Genomic DNA, 11,725 nt, shown 5'->3' with positions numbered 1-11,725 from the left:
CATCACCGAAGAAGTCAATGATGCAGCAGCTGTACTAGACACCTTTGGCCCCAATGGCGCAACCAAAGGGACACCCGTTGTGTCCAAATCAGGTGTGGAGTTGCCATCAACATTACCTTGATGCGAAATATATAAGCACACAAATTAAAACCCTCTTTTGACAATTGTAGTATATGTATAAGTAGGGATCGTTCTAAACCGGGGATTAGGAAGGATTGCTAAATCACTTGGAAACTAACTCAAAAATGTAAAACAAAGGTTAAAACACTAAACTAGACTCAAAGAATGCAAAACTAAACACTTAAAACACTAAAACAAACCAAAAGACTCAAAACAGCACCAAAACACTCAAAACTGCCTTAAAAACACAATCTGGGCAATTTTGAGCACCTACACTAATTTGGACGAATTTGGGTGATAAATTGAATCAAAACACTTAGAAACACAAACTAAGACACTTTCTAACTAAATTGGACACTAAAGTAAAGGGGGATTTAGTTTTTGATGAAATTAAACAAAGTGCACAGATTGGAATTAAAACAGATTGTAAATATGAATTTGATGAAAATATGGATGGAATGCTAGCTAGAAGGTTCTTCTCCACACATGTCACACTTGCATACAAGATGATTTTCAGTTGGTCTTTCGATGAATCATGAAACTCAACACCCCGTGTTAATTAGGTTCACTTAAATTAACCTTCAAGTTCTCCTCAAGTTAATGAATTGGATGGGACAGCGCATACACAATTCAAAACATTCTCCAAAAGTCCTTTACGTGAATAGCACAATAAAGATACAATCAAAGATCATTAAGCAACATGAAAACTATAAGTGTTGACGAGGCATTCGTTACTATGATGAGCATGAAACTAGTGCCAAGAATTCATTTAACGCGATTGTTTATAAGCAACCTCCACTACTTGTGAATATAAGTTTGTAACTATTAGGTGAAACTCACTTATATTCTAGCATCATATTCATGCATGAAAACTAAGCGTGCACTCTCAATAAACATACACAAATAAGTTATCAATCAAGCAGTTAAACGAATTGAATCCACAAATCATGAAATTTCAACCGAAGGTAATCAATTTATATTGCAAGCATAAACATGGTTTCGAATCACCCCCTAGCTAACTAGGGGTTTAGCCTCTCATGTTCACATAAAGAGAAACAAAATTGAAATTATACATAGAGAACAAAAGATTGATTACACCTAAAACGCCCAACGAATCCACTTTGAATTTCTGCATGTTTCAAGCTCCTCTTTCTCCTTCTTCTTGCTGCGGCAAAGAAGGTTTTATGGATTTTTGGGATGATTTTCTGGGTTGTAGATGGGTTTATGGGGATATGGTGGTGCGGCAAGGGGTATGAGTGGTGGAGGAAGGTTGGGAATGGTGGCTGCAATGGAGGGAAGGTTGCGGCAGAGATGGGAGATGGATGGAAGTTGCGGCTGACAAGGTTTTAGGGTTGATGGTGGCTGCGGCTTAGAGTGGGAATGATGAATGTGGCTGAATATGAAAAGAATGAATGAAAAGCAAAAGGCTCTAGGGAGAATAAAGGGTACGGTTGAGATGTGGAATTAGGGTTATTGAAGAATGGATGGGAGTTGCGGCTGATATGGGATGATGAATGAATGAAAAGTGTGAATGAAGAGAATAGGGTGCGGCTAGGGTTTAAAATATATATGGTTTCAGAAAATAAAACCCTTGCTAATTTTTATAAACTAAAATTAAGTCAAAGGCTACTAGAATTAGGAAATTAAATCAGAAATTAAAAGGGAAGTGGTTGCAAGGTGCAGCTAGGGTTAGGAGCATGTGTTTTAAGTGCATAACCTAGGACAAAATTGCCCCCCCCCCTTGCACGACAAGGGAAGGGAAGAAGGGGAAAGGCAAGGCAAAGAGGTTTAAGGGGGCTAGGGCCTTTGTTTTGTGTCCTAAAGTGCCTACAAGGCCTTCAAAGTGGCTAGTAAATACGGACGTTTAAGATTAGGAAAGGTTACCAAAATGGGAAACCTAGGGTTAACTTTCCTACTTCAAGTAGGAATCCTTGTTGGAGTAGGAATCCTCGTTGGAGTAGGAATTCATCGTTTCTTCAAGTCTTCAACTCATTCGTTCCTCTTTTCCTCCAAAAGACTCCAATTTGCATCTTCTTGCACACTTTGGCTTTATAATCTGAAAATGCACAAAAGTGACTTTAAACACTAAAATAACTAAGGAAACACAACATAAATGCACGAGAACAAGCTAATTAAGTCGCATGAATATGCTCCTATCATACCTCCTTGAGAAGGTGTCTCACTACCACTACTAGCGACCCGCTGGTTTGATATTAAGTTCGACATCTACAAAAACTATCATGAATCTGTTTAGATAATCAAATTATTATATGCACTTCAATGACATATATAAGGTGAATGAACACAACACAAGAAAACCCAAAAAACCATAAACCATGATTTATTCAACGCTTGAAGCCACTAATTATAAGTTATTCGATCTTTCAAGCACACAAACATCACAATAGATGCTTTATGTATCCAAAGAGTGATAGAAGCTCCATTTTATTTTCTGACTTGTACAAATACCAAAGCATTTCACATAATAGGTTCCAATATGAAGGCTTACTTTGTAATGCATGTCACATATCATAAAAAAATAAAGCAAAAAACTCATGCATGAAAGGGATGTCATTTCGTAATCAGCCTATAGACAAATGGAGAATCAAACATAGAATTATCTAAAGGATCTTCTATTCTTGATTTAGAGAAAAATTTGCTTGTACTTCTCAAAAGTTGCTTAGATGACTGAATATAGAAATGGCCCTTGTCAAGGATTGTTTCATAGACCTTGCTTTATTTCCCCAAGACCAAAGAATCCTCGTTGCCGCCCTAAATCCCTGAATCCCAACCCAATTTTATGCATCTTTTTTCTTACATTCAGGATGGTCTTTTAACATACTTGAGTATGACGCTATTTGAGAATTGCTCTCCTGAGAAGCTGAGAGACTTGTACATGGACAATGATTACAGAGAACAATGGGATAAGATGCTGATTCAGCATGAGTAGTTACAGATGGAGAAAAACAATGGCGTTGAAGTTGGTCAGATAATACAAAAGTTTCCACTGTTGACAGCTACAGAATATGTATTAGCTTGAAGATTATGGGAGGGGGAAGATAAAACCTTTTATTGTTGTATCAAGGTAATTGCTACCTAAAAATTATTCATACATAAATTACATCTAGGCAATTTTGATAGGTCCTTACTAAATATGATTGGAAAATGACAAACAGACAGTAACACTGTAAGGAAGTGAGTGAGAGCTTTGTTCATGTGAGGAAGACAATGACAAACAGACAATGACAATGTCATTGTGAGGAAGACAGTGACAAACAGACCAACTAATATAATGTAATTGGGAATGTCTTAATCATACTTTAGCACTTCAACTTTTTCTCAGCGTATCATTCATGTTTTTCTACACTGTGCAATATCACTATAACATTAGTATCTAATATCATTGATCATGCAACTAATTTTTATTTTGTATATGTATATGTTAAGCAATACTTATACACACACACACACACATATAATGTGTCATCCCATATCGCCCAGGGGAGTGATCCTTATATGTATATTCCCATCTCTACCTAGCACGAGGCCTTTTGGGAGCTCATTGGCTTCGGGTTCCATGGGAACTCCGAAGTTAAGCAATTAACGCGCGAGAGCATTCCCAAGATGGGTAACCCATCGGGAAGTTCTCGTGTGAGTTCCCAGAAACAAAACCGTGAGGGTGTGCTGGGGGCCCAAAGCGGACAATATCGTGCTACGGTGGAGTCGGGCCCGAGAAGTGGTCCCGCCTGGGTCGAGATGTGACAATTTGGTATCAGAGCCTAAGCCTGGTTGTGGTGTGCCGACGAGGACGTCGGGCCCCTAAAGGGGGTGGATTGTGTCATCTCACATCGTCCAGGGGAGTGATCCTTATATGTATATTCTCATCTCTACCTAGCACAAGGCTTTTTGGGAGCTCACTGGCTTTGGGTTCCATGGGAACTCCGAAGTTAAGCGAGTAGCGCGCGAGAGCATTCCCAGGATGAGTAACCCATCGGGAAGTTCTTATGTAAGTTCCCAGAAACAAAACCATGAGGGTGTGCTGGGGGCCCAAAGCGGACAATATCATGCTACGGTGGAGTCGGGCCCGGGAAGTGGTCCTGCCCAGGCCGGGATGTGACACATACACACATATATATGTATATGTTAAGCAATACACACACACACATACACACACACACACACACACATATATATATATATATATATGTATATGTATATGTTAAGCAATACTTACATCTAAAGTGGTATTGTAGAGGTTATCATCTATGAACTAAACTATTTTCTTTTCCCTTCTTAGCTAAACAATTCAAATCTGCCTCATTTCTGCTTTTACACAGGGTTGAATGTTTCGTGAAAACAGTAGTAGTATATATACAACGAATGGTAAGAATAATTTGAACCATTAGGAAATTCCCTAGACTCCTATCAACTATATTGGGGAATTGAACATAAACAAATTCAGTTTAATTTTCGCAGGACAATGACAACACAGGGCTCTATATAGTACGATTCAACAATCCAACATTCACCAATCCAACAGAAGAAAAAAAAGCAATATTAGTTGTTAGCTTGTTATAAATAAAAAAAATTCAGAACATTCACCAATCCAACACAGGGCTATATCAACAATGATTAGACATCTAAATTCCCTTCCCTACTAATTTCTCATAATTCAAAACCCTAAATAAATAAATAAACTCCCCAACTTGTAAATCTGTAATTCGAACCCTAATTCAAAAACCCTACACCGTGAGCAACTACGATACCCAATTCCAACCCTAAATCCCTAAACCAGGATTCCCAATTCCAACCCTAAATCCCTAACCCAAGCTTCCCAATTCCAACCTTAAATCCCTAAATGTTGTAACTAAAACAACTGAAGTTCAAAATTCAGAAAATTGTACTTAAAATTAATTGAATTAAGGAGATAAATTAGACTGGGTCCTTACCTAGGAAAGTTGCGTGCAGTGTGGCATCGGAGTGCTGTGGTTTCAAACCAGAAAGTGATAGAGAGATAGAGAAACCGATGAAGTGCGAGAGAGAGAGAGAGAGGGAGACATTGAGATTGAGTTTGAGATAGAGAGAGATAGAGTGAGGAGGTTGACTGAATGGAGAGAAAGAGAGAGAGAGAAAGAGAGAGAGAGGGGGGGGAGCTTGGGTCTAAGAAGAGTTCGAATTACAAACGAGAGAGATGAGCTTGAGTCTGAGACAAATATCTGTGCGAAATGAATTGAAGGCGCCAACTTACAAACACGCCCAATTTTGAGAAAAAAAAATCAAATTTTTACATGTTTGCACAACGAAGACGTTTTAACATTCGTCGCACAACCAATTTTTACAAAAATAAAATTGAATTTTTTAATATTTGAGCGACAACTATTTATAAAACGTCGTTGTGCATAACTGTAAATTTAATTTATTTTTCGGTTTAAATAAAAAATAAATTTTTTTAATTTAATTTTGGTACAAATTGTAAAGGAAACTTTTGTTTGTATACAACATTTTTAAATACCATTCAATACATTTAATTAATCTACGTCACAATTTTTCATTAATCCTCGTCTAAACTAGAATAAAGATCATCACTATCGTCAGATTCAGACTCACATTCCTCCTCGTCTGTAGACGCACCAATATCGTCGTTCGTGCGCTTGGGTGCATTGTATCACGGTAAATCCCAGAGGTCAATCGTAATGGAATCGATCCGTATTTTGATTTTAGGACCTCCAGCTACCTAATACGGTTCTTATACAATAGTCATATCCCGCAGTGTATCTGCACCAAATGTCGTTGAAAACCCCAATTGTTGGTCAGCAATGTTACCGTAATCTTCATCAGCAGCAGGATCTCGGTCCACAATATCATACACCATCTATGCTCAATCTTTTGAACTACTTTCCATCCCCTCCCGGCCTTAAGGTCATCTATATAAAAAATTTGTTTAGCCATTGTTGCCAAAATGTATGGGTCATCGTTATACCAACATCTGTTAGTGTTAACCGATAGCAAACCATCGTCTTACTTAACACCTCCAACCCGACGTGGGTTTATATCAAACCAGTGACACTTAAAGAGGATAACTTGACATTGGTCTATGTAAAGCAATTGCACAACACTTGGGAGTTTTCCATAGAAATTAATGTCTGCAATGTTGTCCGCACCCAGTACATGTACCCCATTATTTTTGTACAAAGCTTGTCATCGCGATCAGCTACGAAAAAACAGAAATTTTTTCACTTCTCGTACCACCGTCATTATTGTGCAGTTGTCAGTTGAACGTAGTCTCAACGTCTTATAGGTACATTGCACAAAATGTAAAGGACTCAAAGCTGACTTACGCATCCACAATTGATCATTCGGGCTTTGTCATGTTATGTACACTCTTTTTTAATTCACCCAGTAATCTGTATCAATAAAGAAATTATCGTATAATATTACTGTACTTCTACATACATCACGAACTAAAGTATTTATGGCAATTATATACCTTTCAATTGGATACATCCATCGATAGTTGACGGGTCCGGCTAGAAGTGTCTTATCCGGCAAGTGAATCATCATGTGGATCATGCTTGTGAAGAAAGATGGAGGAAATATTTGTTCAAACTTGCATAGTGCTTCAATAACATCGTCGCACAACTGTTTAACATTGGACTTTCATAAAGTTTTTGCAATTAATTGAGAAAAATATCTCGCCAGCAACATAATCGGCTTCACCACGTCTTCAGGCAAGAGGTGTCAAATTCCCACTAGGAGAAGGCGTTGAAGTATGACATGACAATCATGACTCTTGTGGCCGGAAAATTTACCTCTATCCACATTTGCGCAATGGTCGATGTTTAAAGCATACCCATCTGGAAGCTTTATAGAAGATAGAAACTACAAAAACTCTTTCCTCTTATCCTGTTTCACCAGAAACGATGCGAGCTTCTTTCTGGCTATGTCTCCGTCCCTCGTCATCCATAAACCTGGCCTAATGCCCATTTTTTCCACATCAATCCGAGCTTTTATTGTGTCCCTTGTTTTTCCCTTAAAGTCTAGTATAGTTTCGACTAGTGTATCAAACACATTTTTCTCAACATGCATTACATCAATATTGTGTCTCAAATTTAATTTGGACCAGTACGGGAGCTCGAACAACCTCGTCTTGTGTGTCCAGTTTAGATGTGTGTCTCGTCTTGTCCTATTTATGGACTTGCCTAACGGAGAAAAATCCAACCAATTCACCTGAGCCAAAATTTCATCGTCGGACCATTCTCTAGGTGTTGGCCAAAGCTCTGTGCCATTGAAGAAGGCTGTCTCATTCTGACGCCACTCATGGTCCCACAGCAACCACTTACGATGCCCTAGGTAATAAACTTTTCTCGCGTGCCAATTAGACGTCGTGTCCTCTTTGCAAATTAGGCATGCGTAGTAGCCTTTAGTGCTCCACCCAGACATCATAGCGTACGCAGGAAAATCGTTTATAGTCCACATCACGGCTGCTCTCAAAGTGAACATATTCCCGGTAGATTTGTCGTACATGGGAACACCATTTTTCCATAATTCTTTTAGTTCATCGATCAATGGTTGTAAATACACATCAATACACGTGCCCCGATCTTCGATTATTAACAACGTCATCATCATAAATTCTTTTTTCATACACTTCTAAGGCATATATAGAATTGCGAAGATTGGCCAAGTGATGTGGTATTGGTTTAGAACCCCAAACGGATTACACCCATCTGTCGTAAGTCCCAATCCAACGTTCTGGGGCTCACGTGCAAATTCGAGGTACAACCGATCAAACTCTTTCCAAGCCTCTCCATCTGCAGGATGTCTCATAACATCGTCATCCACCCATTTGTCCTTATGTCACCTCGTATCGATTGCAATATGCGTCGACATATCCAATCGCTGTAACCTGGTATTTAATGGGAGATAACGCATAACTTTTTGTGAAATCTTCATTCTTCTATTATGAGATGTCATTTTAAACTGCAACTCATTACATACAAGGCATTTATCCAACGCTTTATTCTCTTTGTAGAACAAAATGCAATTATTTTTACACGCGTGAATTTTTTCATATCCCAATCTAAGACCACTAAACACCTTCTTTGCACTTTTATGATCTTTAGGAAGGCAATTGTTCTTTGGAAACATCCTCTTGAAAACTCCTAAAAAGTAATCAAAACATTGGTTCGATATACAAAACTTTGTTTTTCCATGCATCAACTCAACAATGGTCGTGAGCATCGAAAATCCTTCGCAACCAGGGTATAATTCTTGCTTGGCACTTTTTAATAGTTTTTCATATTTTTCAAATGCTTCATTATCCATGGTGGAAGGGACGCCATCTTCTACTTCCACATTCGTATTCGAACTAGCGGTTGGAAAAGTATCATTGATAATGTCCATAATTTGATCATTTGGATCCACAAGAACGTCAACTATATCCACTGCTCAGATAGTGTCGGAGGATGAAGCATATTGTATTTGTTCTCCATGATGATTCCATGTAGTATAGGCTTCCATCATCCCATTTCTCACTAAATGGTATCAAAGAGTTTCAAAATATTCAATCATAAAGTTGTTGCACTTTCTACAAGGACACCGAATTTGAGTTGAACTGCGGTTGTTTGCAATTGCAAAATCGATGAACTGATTTATTCCATCCAAATATTCATCAGCACATCTGTTAGGATTATGTATCCACTGTTTGTCAATTTCACCTGCAACCAAAAAAAACAATTACAATGGTTACAACAACTTCAATTATGACATGCCACCTTATGCCTTCGGTATAGATCCTATCTCATTCGAGAATGCACAGTTACGTGTTGTAATTTACGGTTTCAACACATTAGAGTTCGAGCATGGAAAAAGTTTGGCAACTTCTCCCTGCAATTCTTCAAGTGCACGACGTGACGTAGATACAAAAAACTACGAAGAACACAAAGAGATACTACCACATATCCCACGGTCACACTCTAATGCATGAACCGCAAACAACAACATGTAAATGTGCAATCTCAAATTGTCCAAAAAATTGGGACAATTCAAGAATTAATTGGACCACAGTCATGCTTTCACATCCATTTGCGAAATCCAACTAGTTGTCAACCGAGAAACTAATCTCATATGAACATTGCAAACCATTTTTTGTACATCCATACAAAAATGGTTGCATACAAATACATAAACTCAGAACATGTGACAGCCCATCCCGAACTTTTCGTACCGTAGGGGTGAAATGACAATTTTGCCCCTAATGGATAATTGTTGTTTGTGTGGTTGTTTTGGGTTTTTGGTTGGTTGCATCCCAGCCACACATCCATCATCATCATCACCCCTCTCCCCTATTCCCTCTACCCTGTCCCGAGCTCTCTCTCTTTCTCTCTCATTCCTATTCTTTTTGTACAGACGACACCCAAAACCCTTGAAACCTTCACAGATCGAGGAAACAAATTACATATTCGTGCTCTTGAGGTCCTTAGGAGTTCAACCATACCCATTTCAGGTCAGGATACCTTCGTTTTCACATCGAACTCAGGATCCCCCGATTTGGTCACTGTTCATGCACACGTTAATTCTTATGTTTTTGGGAATTTCAAGCTTGTAGGAAGCTTGGTGAGGTCCTTAGGAGGCTCGGGGTGGTTCGTTTGAAGGTTTTGGACGTCGGGATCGTGAGTTACAAGTTTAGCAGGAGTTGGTGGTGTTTTCCCGACTAGATTCTGTGGGTTTTAGTGGTTGAAGTGGTATGGATTTGTTCTTCTTGTTGTAAGCTTCATTTTGGTACCAATTTTGTGAAATTTGGTTGAAAAACGAAGAAGATGCGAAGTTTTATAAATTTCCCGGTTTTCCGACGCCAGCGACGGCGCTGGAGTTTGGCCGGAGAAGATGACGGAATATTCCTAACGGCGTTAATGGCATCAGTTAGATTTAACGGAATATTCCTGACGGCGTTAACTAATGCCGTCAGTATGCCAGGCACGTGCCTGCGCGTGGGCGATGCGTGTGGCCGTGCCTTGGCCGGCGCGTGAGGGCGCGTACAGCGTCGGAAAATTTTTCTAAAAATATGGGGGTGTTCCTGAGGTTGAGTAGATCACGTTGGTGTATTCATACACCCCATTTAAGCTTTGTATGAGAAGTTATTTCGTATGGTTGGTTATGTGCTTTAAAATTAACGTTTTTATAGTTGTTTCGCATATAGGTGAGACTTATCTCGAGGACGAGCACGATCACTCGAGGCAAAGAGGTTACGACCCTTCTACATAGCAGTGAGTGGGCTTTGGTTTTCCGTATATACCTATATACTTATATTATTCCCAGAAAGTGAAATGAAACGTTTATACGCCATGCATATGGTTGCCATTTATTTATGCATTATTAGTTGCATATGTATTATGTGTTGGTGCTGCAGACGCACAGGTAAGTGTCAGGTGAGTTATGATTTATGTTTATGTTCAATAGTGATTTAAGATGCATAGAGAGCTCATAACCTGCACCCCCGGTGTTAGTGCTCCTGCCCAGAGTTGGGCACAGTCCTTTACGTGATGTTCACCTCCCGCACCATACGCTCATCTTGGATCCAAGTTAGGTGCCCAATCCTGTCGTACAGACCACTTTAGGTGGTTTCGACTCGTAGGTGACCCGCGATTATTCGCCCAACTTTCACGTGATCATAGCACTTGAGCGTACTTATTATACACCCAATCCTGTCATACAGACCACTTTAGGTGGTTCCGACTCGTGTAGAGGTATACTTAGTGAGATGGAGATTTGAGCTCTATATTCAGCCGTACAAGTCACGTTAGGTGACTCCGGCTGACAGATTACATGGCATTGTTTTGGCGTTACCTGAGCATTTGCATTTTATTTCGAGACATTTGGCATGGCATATTTCTGAGCATGGCTTGTATATATATATATATATATATATATATATATATATATATATGTATATTCTATTTTCTGGGAAGTATACAAGTTTTACGGCGAGGGGTTAGAACTTTGTTTATGAAATGGTTTTTGAAAAGTTTTGTTTTTGCCCACTCACACTTTCTGTTTTGCGCCCCTCCAGGTTCTAGTTGGCTAGCACTTGTGGTGGCTCCCCAGAGGATTTTCCCGGCATAACTGACAGATTATCACCAGTGTAGGACCATCTTTGGGTGTGTTTATGTAGTGTTGTTTCTCCCTGACTGCGTTAGGTCTTCGTGCTCTGAACTTTGTTTTCACACTTAAGCTTGCACATGTATGTTTTTATTTTGTGTATAGCTGGTTTTTATCTATTCATACTTTTATTATTATTTATTAGCTTCCGCACTATGCACATGGTTACGTCACTTCCACGTGACGGCCAGCATGCCTCGATCTCGGTCGGGTTGTGTCACAACACTTATAAACTACATACAACACAATTTAAATGAATGGAAATTAATTTAGATAGCTTAGTTAAGAAACATGATACCTCAAACTGTTGGAAATTCACCAGGGGAAGGCAGCTGCTGCAAATTGATGCGAGATTTATACGCACACAAATTAAACCCTCTTTTTGTCAAATTGTAGTATAAGTATAAGTAGGGATCGTTCTGGACCGGGGATTAGGAGGGATTGTTAA

The 11,725-nt window shown here is 39.2% G+C and overlaps 1 long non-coding RNA gene across 2 annotated transcripts; it reads right to left on the bottom strand.

Annotated features, from left to right (window-relative positions):
• Nucleotides 1–1,073: 1,073 nt before the first annotated feature.
• Nucleotides 1,074–5,364, bottom strand: LOC148699208 (uncharacterized). Of its 2 annotated transcripts, none has more exons than XR_015954736.1 (3): nucleotides 5,070–5,364; nucleotides 2,283–2,355; nucleotides 1,074–2,176 (listed from the first exon to the last, which is right to left on the bottom strand). It is a non-coding gene; the product is annotated as an uncharacterized LOC148699208 (long non-coding RNA). The 2 variants fall into 2 exon arrangements; XR_015954747.1 differs by having other exon boundaries at nucleotides 2,283–2,346.
• Between the last annotated feature and the right edge of the window lie 6,361 nt (nucleotides 5,365–11,725).

Source organism: Pyrus communis, chromosome 1, assembly GCF_041283825.1.
Source record: "Pyrus communis isolate YQ-2024b chromosome 1, ASM4128382v1, whole genome shotgun sequence".
NCBI classification, from domain to species: Eukaryota; Viridiplantae; Streptophyta; class Magnoliopsida; order Rosales; family Rosaceae; genus Pyrus; species Pyrus communis.
Note: the sequence above shows the minus strand (reverse complement) of the source record. Positions and strands in the feature narration are given on the sequence as shown.